The sequence below is a fragment of the Tachyglossus aculeatus genome, chromosome 11 (genome assembly GCF_015852505.1).
Source record: "Tachyglossus aculeatus isolate mTacAcu1 chromosome 11, mTacAcu1.pri, whole genome shotgun sequence".
In the NCBI taxonomy this organism is placed as follows: domain Eukaryota; kingdom Metazoa; phylum Chordata; class Mammalia; order Monotremata; family Tachyglossidae; genus Tachyglossus; species Tachyglossus aculeatus.
Window position 1 is genome coordinate 4,438,432 of NC_052076.1, and position 16,669 is coordinate 4,455,100.

Genomic DNA, 16,669 nt, shown 5'->3' on the forward strand with positions numbered 1-16,669 from the left:
TGCAATCTAGCCGGGTGGACAGACAGACAAAAACTCTTTACGAAGAATGGGGGCAGGAGGAAGAGAGAGGACATAACCCGAGGCAGGACAAATGTATCAGAATGGAACAGCGGAACAACTAAATGTCCAAATAAAAATATACATTTAACTTGAGCACTTAAGTCGACCGCCTCCGCCTGCACTTCCAACCAGAAAGCTTCTCACCTCCTAAAATAATTTGCGCTCACCGTTCTTCCCACGCTGCCCACCGTTTTCAACCGCTCGGTTCCCTGCCTTCGAACATGCTCACGTCTTTCCTCTTCCAAAATATCTTTCTCCACCTCCCCATCACTCCATTCAGGGATCGCCCCAGCCCCGTCCTTACCTCTCCTGTCCGAATGTCTTGAATGGGTTGCTCACACCCGCCGCCTCCACCTCCTCCTCTCCAACTCCCTCCTGAACCCTTCGCAAGCCGTCCGTCTACTCCGACTCTCCGGCTCCCTTCTCGGTACAACTAACAGACGCGACTCAATCCGAATCCTCCTTGACCAATCCGCTGCCTCTGACCCTGTGGACCAACCCCCTTCTGAATCACCATCTAAACTCGGTTTTTCTGACACTGTCCTCTCCTGACCAACCCTCTCCCACCCCTCAATTTTATCCTTTCTTTGTTTATATTACATTAAAGTCTGTCTCCCCCTCTAAACTGTAAGCTCATCTCTACAAGCTAGCTCTCTTCCTCCCTTCAAGGCCCTACTGAGAGCTCACCTCCTCCAGGAGGCCTTCCCACACTGAGTCCCCTCCTTCCTCTCCCCGTCCTCCCCCTCTCCATCCCCCCCGCCTTACCTCCTTCCCTTCCCCACAGCACCTGTATATATGTATATATGTTCGTACGGATTTATTACTCTATTTATTTTACTTGTACATATCTATTCTATTTATTTTATTTTGTTAATATGTTTTGTTTTGTTCTCTGTCTCCCCCTTCTAGACTGTGAGCCCACTGTTGGGTAGGGGCCATCTCTTTATGTTGCGAACTTGTACTTCCCAAGTGCTTAGTACAGTGCTCTGCACACAGTAAGTGCTCAATAAATACGATTGATTGAGGGCAGGGAATGGCGTCTACTAACTCTGTTAGAGTGTCCTCTCCCAAGCGCTAAGTACAGTGCTCTGCACACTGTTAAATGCTCAATAAATATGATTAACTGAAACCCCTCCTACTTCTCCGGTGCTTTTTTTTTCCCCTCTCTGACTCCTTCACTGGCTCTTCCTCTGCCTCCCACCCGCTCCCACACAAGGCTCTGGCCTGGCTCCTCTGCTCTTCTCAATTTACACCAATTCCTTGGGGAGCTCATTCCATCCCACGGCTTCAGCTAACCCCTCTCCTTGACTGATTCCTCAGTCTACCTCTCCAGCCGGACTTCTCTCCTTCCCCACAATCTGGCAGGCACTTCAAGCTCAGCAGGACCATCCCTTCCGGCCCTCGGACGCCCGCGATCTTCTTGTCCACTCCGTCCTGGGCCCTGGTCATCGCTCTTCCCTAGCTGGGCCAATCGAGGCCCTCCATTGGAAATATCCAGACGGGTTTGGATAGATCTGTAAGCAAGTGGGACCTCACTGGGTGACTGGGGGAGAGTCAGGGATGGAGAGGGGAAGAGTCAGGAATTTTAGACGGTCCCAGCTGGATCGCCGGGGGGAGAGTCAGGGTTGGAGACACAATTCCTCTCCCCTCCTTATCGAAGGCACATCTCCAAGAGGACTTCCCAGACTAAGCCCCACTTTTCCCCATCTCCCACTCCCTTCTGCATCACCCCCTTTTCTCTCCCCACCACTTCCCAGGCCCACAGCACTTAGGGTATATAATTTTATGTATTTGTACTGATTTCCATTTCCCCCTTCTAAGCTACGAGCCCATTTTGGGCAGAGATCGTCACTGTTCGTTACTGTAGTGTACTTTCCCAAGCGCTTAGTACAGTGCTCTGCACACAGTAAGCGCTTGATAAATGCGATTGAACGAATGAATAAATGAACGGAGAGGGGTTGGTTGGTCCGTCCCCAGGGCTGAGGTGGTGGGGTTTCTGGAGGGCGTCCAGCACAGGGTTCCAAGCACCTTGATGAAGTTGGGAAGCGTCCTGGGCTGGGTCTGCGAGACGAGGTTATGACCAGGGGAGCTTCTGCTGAGGATCTGAAGCGTGGCCAGACTTCGGAGTCAGAGGTCATGGATTCAAATCCCGCCTCCGCCAATTGTCAGCTGGGTGACTCTGGACAAGTCACTTCACTTCCCTGTGCCACAGTGACCTCATCTGTAAAATGGGGATGAAAACTGTGAGACCCCCGTGGGACAACCTGATCACCTCGTAACCTCCCCAGAGCTTAGAACAGTGTCTTGCACATAGCAGGCGCTTAACAAATCCCATCATCATTATTATTATTATCTGTCTGTCCCCCGGCGAAATTACTGCTGCGGACGTTTTAAAAATTTGGAAAAACCCCAAGGAGATCTGTCAGGGGTGAATGAATGAGGGGCTCTCTGGGGTTTGCGGCGTCTTCTTGCCTTCTCACTGCTGCACCCTCCCCCTGCCCCAGTTGCAGCCCAGCTGGCCCGCTGGCCCCTTGAACTAGCCACAGGGTCTCCTTGGCCCTGCCGGGCCTGTCCCGTCCAGCAGCGGCCTGTTTCCACAGCTGCAGAGTCACCCGGCCCCGGCCCTCGGAGGTTCCCACGTGCCCGGCCCCGCCGCTCCCGCCTCCGCGAGGTCTGTCCGGTCCCCAGCCGGGCCGAGCCGCCGACCCCGGCCTCCTCTCCAGGCCCACCTGGGGTCTGATCCCGCCTCAGTTCCCAAACTGGCCCAGAATCGGCTTTGTCGGGGCGGTCCCCCCTTGAGGGTGGACACCCCACCTCGTCTCTGGGGCCGGCTCGGCTAGCAGCCGTTGAAGGGGGGCTCCAGGCTGGTCACCCCCAAAACATCCCTGTAGCTTGCTGCCACCGTCATGACTCAGATTCATTCATTCAATCATATTTATTGAGCACTTACAGTGTGCAAAGCACTGTACTAAGCACTCAGATTCAGTGCCCCAAAGATACAGGAATAATTACGGTACTTAACGGCTTACTATGTGCCAAGCACTATTCTAAGCAGCGGGGCTGTTGCTGTTGTCTTAGTCGAGTCCAACCCATAGCGATGCCATGGACAGATACAGGTTAATCGGCTCGGACACGGGCCCTGCCCCTCCTGGGGCTCACACTCTTATCCCCATTTTACAGATAACAGAGGCACAGAGAAGTGAAGTGACTTTCCCAAGGTAACACAGCAGACATGTGGTGGAGTCGGAATTCCCAGGGCCCGGGCTCTAGCACCTGGGGTTATATTAATGGCTATGAACTCATTGTGGGCACAGAATGTGTCTGTTTAATCATCATCATCAATCGTATTTATTGAGCGCTTACTATGTGCAGAGCACTGTACTAAGCGCTTGGGAAGTACAAATTGGCAACATATAGAGACAGTCCCTACCCAACAGTGGGCTCACAGTCTAAGATGCTACATTTAATGCTGTTTAATGCTACATTGTACTCTCCCAACAGCTTAGTACAGTGCTTTGCATGCAATAAGTGCTCAATAAATATAATTGAATGGAAGAATGTAACCAGCCTTTATTCAGTCCTTGCTCTTGTTTTTTTTTACCCTTTACTCACCCCACCTTCATCCCCACGGGACTAACTGCTTAGTACGGTGCTCTGCACACAGTAAGCACTCAATAAATACGATTTAATGAATGAATGAATATCCATAATTTATTTTAACATCTCACTCCTCGTCTAGATTGTTAGCTCCTTGTGGGCAGGGAATGTGTCTACTGTGATACTGAACTTTCCAAGTGCTTAGTACAGTGCTCTGCACACAGTAAGCCTTCAATAAATACCACTGACAATAAATCAGTGGCATTTATTGAGCTTCTACTGAGACCCGGGCGCTATACCCAGGATGGTTCAGTAGCAAGACATTTGTTCCCCGCCATCAAGTTTACAATCAAATTGGGGAGACGGGCAAAAATGATTTACAGAGTGTAAAAGCTGGAGGAAGGAACAAATACAGTGTCTAGCACATAGTAAGTGCTTAACAAATACCATAACAATTATTATTATTAAGAGGAGGAAGCCACACAAATCCATCAGGAGGAAACAGCTGAAGAAATCCCTGAATGCACAGGTATCTAAGTATTTTAAAATACACCTGGTACGTAAGTAGTGATGATAATAACGATATTTTTATGAGGGTATTGTGAGGTGAAGGTATTTAAGTGCTTTGGGTGGGTGTTTATCACAGCTGGGAGGCTGTGACTATCAGGGAAGGCTTCCTAGAGGAGGTTTCTTTCTTTTCTTTTCTTTCTTTTTTTATTCTTTAGGACTTTAAAGATGGGGAGAATTGTGGTCTGGGAGATTTGGTGGGGAAAGGAGTTCCAGGGTCAGTGGGAGAGAGTCAGGGATGGCGAGAGGAGAGTCGGGGGGGGCCAGTGGTCTGGGCTGGGTCACTTGGGGAGAGTCAGGAATGAAGAGGGAAGAGTCAGGAAGTTCGACAGTCCATATTGGGTTGGGGTGTCAGCTGGACTGAATTGCCCTCTCCTGACTGCACGTTTTCCTAACAGATGCATATGTATATATGTTTGTACATATTTATTTCTCTATTTATTTATTTATTTTACTTGTACATATCTATTCTATTTATTTTATTTTCTTGGTATGTTTGGTTTTGCTCTCTGTCTCCCCCTTTTAGACTGTGAGCCCACTGTTGGGTAGGGACTGTCTCTAGATGTTGCCAACTTGTACTTCCCAAGCGCTTAGTACAGTGCTCTGCACACGGTAAGCGCTCAATAAATACGATTGATGATGATGATGATGCAGGGCATCACAGCCCTAAGAATAATAATAATGGTATTTGTTAAGCACTTACTATGTGCAAAGCACTGTTCTAAGCGCTGGGGGGATGCAAGGTGATCAGGTTGTTCCACATGGGGCTCACGGTCTTAATCCCCATTTTACAGATGAGGGAACTGAGGTCAAGAGAAGGTGCCCAAAGTCACCCAGCTGACAATTGGCGGAGTCGGGATTTGAACCCATGACCTCTGACTCCAAAGCCCGGGCTCTTTCCATTGAGCCAAGCAGCCCAGGGAGGGAATAATAGCCCCTCCCTGGGCAGTGGCCACATTATTTATTTATAATAATGTATGTCTCCCCCTCTAATAATAATGATGTTATTTGTTAATCAATCAATCAATCGTATTCATTGAGTGCTTACTGTGTGCAGGGCACTGTACTAAGTGCTTGGGAAGTACAAGTTGGAAACATATAGAGATGGTCTCTACCCAAAAGTGGGCTCACAGTCTAGAAGGGGGAGACAGAGAACAAAACAAAACATATTAACAAAATAAAATAAATAGAATAGATATGTACAAGTAAAATAAATAGAGTAACAAATACATACAAACATCTATACATATATACAGGTGCTGTGGGGAAGGGAAGGAGGTAAGGCGGGGGGGATGGAGAGGGGGAGGAGGGGGAGAGTAAGCGCTTACTATGTGCCAGGCACTGTTCTAAGAGCTGGGACAGATACAAGGTTATCAGGTCAGACACAGTCCCTATTCCATGCGGGGCTCACAGTCTTAATCCCCATTTTTACAGATGAGGTAACTGAGGCCCAGAGAAGTGCAGTGACTTTTTTTTTGGCATTTATTAAGCGCTTACTATGTGCAAAGCACTGTTCTAAGCGCTGGGGAGGTTACAAGGAGTTCAGATTGTCCCACGAGGGGCTCACAGTCTTAATCCCCATTTTACAGATGAGGGAACTGAGGCGCAGAGAAGTGAAGTGACTTGCCCAAAGTCACCCAACTGACAATTGGCAGAGCAGGGATTCAAACCCATGACCTCTGACTCCAAAGCCCGGGCTCTTTCCACTGAGCCACGCTGCTTCCCAAGGTCATACAGCAGACAAGGGGTGGAGCCAGGACTAGAACCCAGATTCAGTCAATCGTATTTATTGAGCGCTTACTGTGTGCAGAGCACTGTACTAAGCGCTTGGGAAGTACAAGTTGGCAGCATGTAGAGATGGTCCCTACCCAACAGCGGGCTCACAGTCTAGAAGGGGGAGACAGACAACAAAACAGAACATATTAACAAAATAAAATAAATAGAATAAATAGAATTAAGCGCTTACTATGTGCAAAGCACTGTTCCAGATCCCTCCGGCTCCCAGGCCCGTGCTCTACTCACTAAGCCACACTGCTTCTCAACACCGTAAGCTCCTTGTGGGCAGGGAATGTGTCTGTTTATTGTTATATTGTACTCTCCCCAAGTGCTTAGTAAAGTGCTCTGCACACGATAAGCGCTCAATAAATACTATTGAGTAAATTGAATGAATGCAAGCCTCCCCGCCGATATTTGCCAATAAGTCTTTCCCAGGCATTTCGCCCTGCGGGCCCTTCCTCACATCTGGAGATTAGGCGCTTAGTCCAGTGCTCTGCGCACGGTAAGCGCTCAATAAATACGACTGAATGAATGATTAGGGAACAGCTTGGGGCCGAGCGGACCCCGAGGAGGGAAGCAGCGTGGCTCAGTGGAAAAGAGCATGGGCTTTGGAGTCAGAGGTCATGGGTTCAAATCCCGGCTCTGCCAATTGTCAGCTGGGTGACTTTGGGGAAGTCACTTCACTGCTCTGGGCCTCAGTTCCCTCATCTGTCAAATGAGGATTAAGACTGTGAGCCCTCTGTGGGACAACCTGATCACCTTGTAACCTCCCCTGCGCTTAGAAGAGGGCTTTGCACATAGTAAGCGCTTAATAAATGCCATTATTATTATTATTATTATTATTATCTTTGGAAGCAGGCTCACGTCGTCGGCTGCTCTGACTCCTTTCCCAGGAGCCCCCGCCTCCGGCCCCCACTGTTTGTCCGGTTGGGTGGGTTGTTTTCATAGCTGAACTACAGAGCGGTAAGGCCAAGAAGCCTCAAAAGCTCCCGCCAACCCTGTCCCTCGCCCCCCAGCCCCCCGTCGAGGGGCCAGAGATGTGATCAAGCAGGGCCTGGGACTCCCGTCAACTCCCCCATGGTGGTCCAGGGGCCCGGAGCCCTTTCCCCACCCAAAACTGCCCCAACAACCCGCTCCCAAAGGAGGAGGGGCGGGCGTTTTGGAGGCCGGAAAATGGGATTCATTCATTCATTCATATTTATTGAGCGCTTACTGTGTGCAGAGCACTGTACTAAGCGCTTGGGAAGTACAAGTTGGCAACATAGAGACGGTCCCTACCCAACAGCTCGCTCTAAGGGCCCTGAGCAGGGTCCCTCGTTTGGAGCCATTACCTGAGACTCCCAAGCCCCTGCTCATCTTCATCATCCTCATCAATCGTATTTATTGAGCGCTTACTGTGTGCAGAGCACTGTACTAAGCGCTTGGGAAGTACAAGTTGGCATCTGCTCATGGTGGGGCTGAGGAGAGCAGCTCTAGGGATCACCACCGCCCTGACTCCCCCCCCATTCACTCACTGTCGTATCTATTAAGCACTCACTGTGTGCAGCGCACTGTACAAAGCGTTTGGGAAAGTACAGTACAACGATAAACAGTGCCCTTCCCTGCCCCTAACGACGCTTGGGAAAGTACAACGATACAGCGCCCTTCCGTGCCCCCAACGAGCTCACGGTCTAGAGGAGGGGAGACAGGCATCAATACAAATAAATACAATTACAGATATGTTAGTAAGTGCTGTGCGGCCGGGAGACAGTGGGGAGAGCAAAGGCAGTAAGTTAAGGTGATGCAGAAGGGAGTGGGAGGTGAGGAAAAGTGGGGCTTAGGCTGGGAGGGGCTCTTGGAGGAGGTGTGCCTTTAGTAAGGCTTCTTCGAAGGTGGGGAGATTTATTGTCTGTTGAATTTGAGGAGGCAGGACGTGGGCCAGGGGTCGGTGGCCCATCTCTCTGCGCTCCCTCGCCCGCCCCAGCAGGAAATTGAGGGCCACTGGCCCCCATTTTTGACCATCTGATCCCCAGGTTGGAAAACGTGATCCAGGCACCCCCTCGCTTTCTGCAGATTGGAGAGTCTCCCACAAAGGCGACCACAATTCGAGCCACTGTATCATCCTCTTCGAAAAGCCTTAAAGCCTACAGGTTACTCTGTTTTTCCAACAAAGGTACTGCACGATTACTGTGTGCTGAGCACTGTTCTAAGCCCAGTATAGAACAGTTGGGAGGCATGATTCCTGCCCAAAAGGAGCTTACGTCTAGAGGGGGAGACAGACATTAAAATAAACTACATATATGTACCTAAGTGCTGTAAGGGTGAAGGTGGGGCAAATTTCCAAGTGCTGAAGGACAGTGCTGATGGGAGAGCGAATACGGAATACGAGGGTTTAGATCAAAAAGGCTGCTTTCAGGTATGATTTTAGTAAGGCTTTAATAATAATAATGATGATGGCATTTATTAAGCGCTTACTATGTGCAAAGCACAGTTCTAAGCGCTGGGGGAGGTTACAAGGTGCTCAAGGGGGTTCACAGTCTTAATCCCCATTTTACAGATGAGGGAACTGAGGCCCAGAGAAGTGAAGTGACTTGCCCAAAGTCACACAGCTGACAATTGGCGAAGCCGGGATTCGAAGTCATGATCTCCGACTCCAAGGCCCGGGCTCTTTCCACTGAGCCACGCTGCTCTCCCTGAGCCACGCTGCTCTCCCATTTTAAAAGTGGGAAGATCAGGGACAAGCAGGAAACTGCCTATGAATCCCCTTCCAGCTCTTAGTACAATGTTCTGCACACAGTAAGCACTTAAAACTATTACTACTACTACTAAAAGCTCCTCGTTGTCAGGGATTGAGTCTACCAACTTAGTACTGTACTTTCCAACCGTTTACTACAATGCTCTGCGCACAGTAAGCATGCAATAAATACCATTGATTGACCGGATCTTAGTACTGTACTTTCCAACCGTTTACTACAATGCTCTGCACACAGTAAGCACTCAATAAATACCACTGATTGACCGGATCACATCCCCAGGAAGCCTCGACTGACCCATTTTCCAACCCTCTTCACCCTCCCCTCTGCAACTCCTCTGCAGTTGGGTCTGTACCCCTTAAGCACTTTGATTTTCATCCCACCCCCACAACACTTCCATACATACACTCTGCCATTTTTCCCCATTGTCAATCGATTTTAATGGCTGTCTCCCTGCCAGCTCTCCTGTATTCTCCCAAGCTGCACAAAGTAAGCACTCAATAAAGAGTAACGTATTGCACTTTGATCTGTGACCTCTGGACGTTTGATATTCCCCCCAACCCCAACCCCAGGGCACTTAGTTGCGTATCTTTAAATTATATATTAGAAATTATTTACTCCTATTAATGTCTAGTTCTCCCGCTAGACTGTAAGCTTGTTGTGGGTAGGGAACATATCTGCTAATTCTGTTGTGCTCCCCCCAGTATTCTGTACATAGGAAGTGCTCGATAAATACGATCAATTGAACAATGATTGACTGACTGGACAGTTCAATATGGAGTTTGAAGAGACGCCAGGGCTAACAATAAGACTCTTGGTCCCACGTCTTCGTGATCGAGCCGAGGTCTGTCCGTCGCTCGAGACGGAAGAGAAAGCGCCATCGTCGTCATCAGGTTGGGGAAAATGTGTCAAGGCTACCTCAGGGAGAGGAGGGGCAGGGCCTGGAAAGGAGTCAAGATGCCTGAGGATAAACTTAGGGGCTTTGGGACTAATTGTCAGGTACCCAGAGATTCTGTCCACTCTCTTAATTGGAGAAAGGAGAGTCATCAGCTTCTGTGAGCGAGGCCGCCCTTACTTTTTCTCTGGCGAGCAGATCCTCAATCCCGGTCACCACGGGCGGGCTACGGGGCCGAGGCGTCCGGAGCCGGCTCGCTCCGGGATCTGTCCCTTCGCTACTAGCCATCTGGCCACCCACAACTCTGGCCCCTTCCCGGCCTCAAATGGAGATGACCCGCCTCTGAAGGGCAAGCTGTCTTGGCAACCCCACTGGCCCTTTTAATTTTGTTGAGTCTGAAGGTGAGAGCGGCGTGTGGGCCCACCATGGTTCTCCTGGAAGACCTAAATGGGCTTCACTCTACTGAAGAGGAGGGGAAAATTTAGTCTCATTTCAATGTTCTGTTGATTAGGGGAGGACTGGGGATGGGAGCCTTGTCTGACAGGAAGCTGAGAACTGTGGACCTTGGCAACTTTTCCAAACTGGTGACCAAATTCAGACCCTTTGAACAGTGACCCTTTTGGGCCTCACCAACGGGGAGAAATGGAGTGTGGGAAACTACAGGGCCCGGGGGAGCCCGTGGGGCTGAATCAGGAGACCGAAGAGAAGCGCGGCGGGAAGGGAAAGCCAATCAGGATGGAAACCGAATTTGGCCGTGTTTTCCCTCCCGCTGGCTTACGTCCAGCTTTCGAGCACTGGAGTGACCAGGTGAACAGAGAGCCGCGCCCGGGCGCTAAAATCAAAAGAAAAGTAATACAACTTTTTTAATTTCAATATTTAAAGTACAGAAAGCGTAAACTAGGAATCCCAAATACAAATTTAACAAGCCACTTGTCCTTAACGTGAGCTACTCTGAAACATACAAAGGAAAACAGGAACAAAATAAATACTGTACATACACTTTCCCTGCCTGCAGGCAAAAGAGGATGGGAAATACTGTTATGAATGCAAAAACAACGCTCTTAAAGCCGCAGCATCCCATTTCCCAGCCAGGACCCTCAGTCGTGACACAGTAGTGTTTCTGTAAGAAAGAAAACACACACACACACACACACACACACACACACACGCACACTCAGCCATTCTGAACAGACAAGACGCCACTGCCCAGACACCCATAGTAAGAAAGGATAGCGAAAGCCGACTTGGGAGTGAGTATAAAAAACAGAGGGGGAAAGACAGACAGGCCGGCAACACATTACTACAAAACTAGTACATACTCCCGGCCGACACCTCCGTGCCCGATCGAGTTCACACGTTTCAGAGACAGAAAACAAACCCCACACGATACCCGCCGAAGCCCTGTCAACATCAGACAATTCACAGCAAGAGGGAAAATTCAGATTTAGAGAATCGCTTAAAGTGAACCCTTTCATTTTCTTCCCACGGCATATGGCTTAATTTCTATTCAAGGTAGAAAAGGAGTCTTTTCCCAAGGCCCCGCGGCTGGCGGAGGCGAGCCGCGTCTCCCAGTCGGCGCGATGTCGGGGCGCCCGTCCCGGCCTCTGTCCGCGGATGAACGGAGGCGGCGGCCTGTAGACAAGCCTGCCCGTCCCCAGGAGGGCCTCGCTCTTGGCCGGGCTTCCTCTGTGAGGGAGTCGTGGCCCGGGGAAGGAGACCGGACAAGCTTCTTCAGAGCTGGGAGGAAGAGTGGGGGCGGTCGGATTGGGGACCGGGGGACGGGGAGGGGAGCTTCGATGGGCCACAGCTTTGCTGCTGCCCGGACTCCCCGCTCATGAGGTGAGACAGACAACAGTTCATCCCTGGGTTATTCTATTCCTGCAAACGTTACGTATTCCAGCATTTGGATCGGGGGAGCATCGGGGAAAGCTGAGGGGAGGAGGACGGGTGGTGGCGGCGGGGGTGGAGGGAGAACAAACGTGGCCATTCCGAGGCGACGGACGGACGCGAGAGGTCACAGGTTGCATAGAAACATTGCTTGGAGGTCATTAAAGGCTGCCTGGTAGCCAGGGCTGATCAGCAAAGCAGTGCACAGAAGAGAAACTTATGGAAGGTAGTGAGAGCGCTCCTCAAAAGTCTTACCATTTCGCCGTGTGGCTCATTCACCAAATCTCGGTAAACCGGGAAGAGCGTGGGTAGGGGCGAGGGGGCTGAGGGAGGAGGAGGAGGACGACAGGGCTGAGAGCGAGACAGTCGCATAGCGTGGGGACACGAGCACGACAAATGTTTCAACACGGTTGACGCATTCGATCGAATCCCAACCCGCCTCGGGTTTGCGTTTGCCACCTATGCCGCTGAATCAGCCTCCTCCGGCCATGGTTTACACATCCAAATTCTGCTCCTTTCATTCGGTAAGGGGAGAGCTTACTCTTCGTTCCACAGATCCGCTTCTTACTAACACAAAAGCTTATTTTTCCAACAAAACGGCTCGCGGCCACAGACAGAGCCACAGCAGCTTTCCAACCAGGGCTGGGCGCCTCTCTTTCTTCAACCCTAAGCCCCAAACCAAGTGGGAAACCTGCCAAGGGGGAGGAAGCTAACAGGTTTAGCCCTTTCGTCAATCTCCCACTTCCCTCCTCTCCCCCCAGCCTTCCAGGAATACAGCCCGAGACACCCCGCGTTATTTGGGCGTCTCCATCATCTCTTCTCGAAGCCAAACCCAGTCATTTCTCAATGACCTAAGAGGGTGGCGGTCTTTTGGCTGTGCCCATTCTATCAATTATTTTGTGCTCTCCCAAGCACTTAGTACAGTACTCTGCACACAGTAAGCGCTTGATAAGTACGACTGAATGATTTACACCCCTGACTTTCTTTTTTTGGCCCCTAAAAATTGAGGGTTTATTTTCACTCTTCCATTGAGATACTTTAGTGACATATCAGCGGAGGCTAAAGGAGAGATGTTAGCAAAGGCATCACAATCACTATGGGAGTGGGGTGGAGGGGGAGAGAGTGGGGACAGGGTGGGCGGAGAGAAGTTGTTCTTTACCACAAGCAAACCAGAGAACCGAATCTAGTGGGCTGCCCTCCTCGACTTCCTTCCTCCCACCTCAGTCACGAGCAGCTGCAGTCATCTTCCCTACTGCCTCCCACCCGGCCCTTCCTAGAGAAGCAACGTGACTTAGTGGAAAGAGCCCGGGCTTGGGAGTCAGAGGTCGTGGGTTCTAATCCTGGACCCACCGCTTAGCAGCTGTGTGACTTTGAGCAAATCACTTCCCTTCTCCTGCGCCTCAGTTCCCTCATCTGTAAAATGGGGATTAAGACTGTGAGCCCCAGGTGGGACAACCTGATTTCCTTGTATCTACCCCAGCGCTTAGAACAGTGCGTGGCACGTAGAAAGCGCTTAATACCATTATTATTATCACTCCTCCGTTCTCCATGTCGAGATGAGCCGACTGGTTGAAACCGGGTGGCCGGAAGCCTCCCTGCTGGTCACTCGCACCCCCTGCCTCTCGAATAGCTCAGGATGGAGATTTTTCCAATCTACCTTAGGGGCTAATCTAGAGACCACGAGGGGGGTGAGATTGGGAATTTTTCCAAGGCTTACGTGAGTACCAAAACCCCATCCTCGGCGTGGGGCAGCAAATGGCCGGTTGCCCCTTTGCATAGAAGTGGCCGGATTGGGGGTCCAAATTAACACCGATTTTCTGGGCCGGACAGATGGCAGAGGTTGGACTCTCAATCCCACACCCCCCCACCCGCACCCCCAACCCACCCCTTGTGCAATCCACTAACCACAACCACATCCCACCCCGGAAAACGTGACTTTTCGGGCCGCTGCCCTCTGGCCGCCTCACCCCCGGGAGGCACTCCGGTTCCCGGACCGTCTGGGCCGCGTAACCGAGTTCCGTTTGGGGTTGGGTCTTTGGCTTGAGAAAATGGGGCTAACTCGCCATCTGCAATGCCCAGCCTAGAACTGGCTTGCTCCCGTCTGGAATCGTGGCTTGTTATTGCTCAGAGGCAACCCGATCCCTTCGACCCTGTAGTCGGGTTTGTCCGAAGCAGGCGCGTTATCTGCAAGGAGCTTTTCCCTGGGAAGTCTGTGGGGGGACCTGACCACCTGCTGCAGGCCCGAGGGTATTGCCCTCTCCGAAGCGCTCAGTACAGTGCTCTGGAGACAGTTAGCCCTCGACAGATGCCACTGATGGATTGACCGATTCAGGTGCCGGGATGCCCCGCGCAGGGATGGGTCCAGGCAGACGGGTCGGGTCGAACGATTTGGGAATCGCGTTCCACCAGCCGTGCCCATGAGTCTCACGACCCCAGGGGTGGCTGCGGTTTCCAGGCCTCGCCGTCCCCTCCCCGCCAATGCCAGCCCGGCCTCTCGGACTGCTGCCACCCTGGAGAGTTTAGGGCAGCTCTCCTGTGCCCAGGCAGGCCAACAGGGGTGCCAAGTGGGAGCACGGTGGGGGTGGGGGGGATCCCGGTCTACCTGGAGATACCCATCAGGTGTGATTCCCCGGCTAAAACATCCCTCTTTCCCAATCCGGGCCAATCGCCTCTCTGGCTTTCCACACTAGATTCCGACAAGGAGTGGAGCAAAACTCTTCCCCGGCCCAATGGGCCGGAAGGGCGCCGGGCAGTCGAGGCCCGGGCGGAACACGTCCGTTGTCTGTGGCCCTGGAGCGTTCCCCCAACAGCCCCCCATCCCCACCCAGTCTACACTCCAGTCTCCTCAGGACTTCTCTCCCCCAACCTCCCAACCCTGGCGCATCTGGGCCGAACAATCCTCGACGTCCCCAAACCCACACAGGGGGAATTTCCCACACCAGTTGGCTGCAAGCTTGGGAGCTGAAGCAGAAGAGGAGATTCCTTCCTGGTCTGAACCTACAAACTTAAATGTGGATCAGGAAGGAGATGCCCGAGGTTATATCTAGCTCAAAGAGAGGCATTCCATTGTAGGAGGGCGAGTCCAACCGACTGGCTGGAGAAAAAACAAAACAAAACTGAACCCCAACAGTACGGCCAAAGTTCTCCCCACATTCTAGAAATACCATAAAAATAAAAGTCTACCATCTTCCCCCCGATCACTGAATCCCTTGGCGGAACCTGAAAAATGCCCTTCTTCAAGAATCAAGTAAAAATACTGCCCCAGCCCATCCCCTCTACTTAAATATTTCATTTTATATGTTACAGAAAAATACAGTTATAAAATACAAGTTATTTACAAACATCGCAAAGCTGGCATTTAAGACGTGCTGGAAGCTGGACGCGAACGGTGGCTCAAAAAATTGGCATGTTCCTCAACTCTTTGGGGGGGCAGGGGGAAAGGGAAGAGACATTAGAGATTGCAAAAAGCAACCCATTTCACCCAGAGTCTGACCTGCAACACGATTCCTCAAGTCTACAAGATTTAGGCAAAACATAAAAAACACCCCACGCTTCCTGGATCCTGCTCCCCGTCCTCCTCTCTGACGGGCCAAGACCGAGTTGGTTCTTACGAACCACCCCCCGCAGAACTGGATGTGAGCCCACTCACTTTTAGACTGTGAGCCCACTGTTGGGTAGGGACTGTCTCTATGTGTTGCCAATTTGTACTTCCCAAGCGCTTAGTACAGTGCTCTGCACATAGTAAGCACTCAATAAATACGATTGATTGATTGATTGATTGATTGAAAAGGAGACTCTCCCCTCCGAGCAGGGTCGGCTCTTCAATTTGCCAGCGGACCTACGTGCGGGTCACCGGAAGACAAGACGGCACCAGGAGCATCTGCGGCCGAGATTTAGGGCTCGACTCCCCCCCGCCTTGGTCCCTGGACGTCAAGGGCCTTCTCTCCCCGCCACAGATGAACGAGAGTACGGGGCTATGGACATTTCCTTCCAGGTTTTACAGCGACCGCCCCCTGCAAGCCACATTCCGGGAGCATGGCCTCTCTTGTACTAGAGACGAGTCTCCGATTGTTCCTGATCCTGCTTAAAGAACACACTCTCTTCCTCCCTCAAGGCCTCAAGACTCTGCCCCCGACCCCAGCGGAAAGCCAGGCGCTGCATGGGGCTGTCTGAGGAATCCATAATGCCAATCGGGCAGATGGAGGAGCTCCTGACTTGCATTCCCCCAGGAATCTTTACAGTTTCAGTTGAATGCGATCCAGTTTTCACTGTGGGGGGTGGGGGAGTTGGCGAGTGGCTTCTCATCTCAGCCCTGTGCTGAGGTGAGTAGAGGAGGAGGAGGAAGAGGAGGAGGAGGAGGAGGAGGGAAGGATGCCTCCCTGCCCACAAAGACCAGGAAAGAGGGCTCTGACTCTAGACCGGATGAGACCCTGAGATGTGGGCCCGCTACACTCGGAGAGAAGCGGGAGGCGGGGGGAAAGGGAGGCACCACGGCGAGCAGGGAAGGCCGGACACCCCGGGGTGTGCCCCCGGAAGACGGCTCGCCCAACGTGCACGCGGCCATCGGGACACGGCGGGGGACGAAATGGATCCAAAAAGACCCTCGTGTAGGGTGCTGTGGAAACTATCACATCCACCAGCACTCCTCAGTGGAAGAACGGGAGAATTTGGCCATACTGCCCCCCGCCTAGTGTCCTACCATTCCCAGCAGAACCGAATCCCGCGTCACCCGTGGCGGGGCCTCCCAACAACCCAACAACCGCCGGCCACAGTGCGTTCGTTTCTCGGACCCTTCGACAGCGGCGAAACCACCCAACCCCGGGTGGCTTCTCCCGATGAGAAACGGACGATCTGTTCGACCTCTGCTTCGGCGTCTATAAATAGTGCAGTACCGATACGTCTCTAGTGTACATCCCCAGCGGGACCCCCTACCTATACACCGGACATCACTTTACCACTTGTGGAACTCTATCTGAAAAGCCCGGCTTTCATTCCCATCGTCTCACCGGGCCGGATTCGGAGTGGATAGCTTTACGATCCCAGGCACTGGGCTTTTGAACCACTGAAGCTGCTCTCTTTGGGACCCAACGCTTAAAGATCATCTGCACAGATGATGAGGTTAATTGTTTTGCTTTCACCTAGAGGGGAGGGGAAG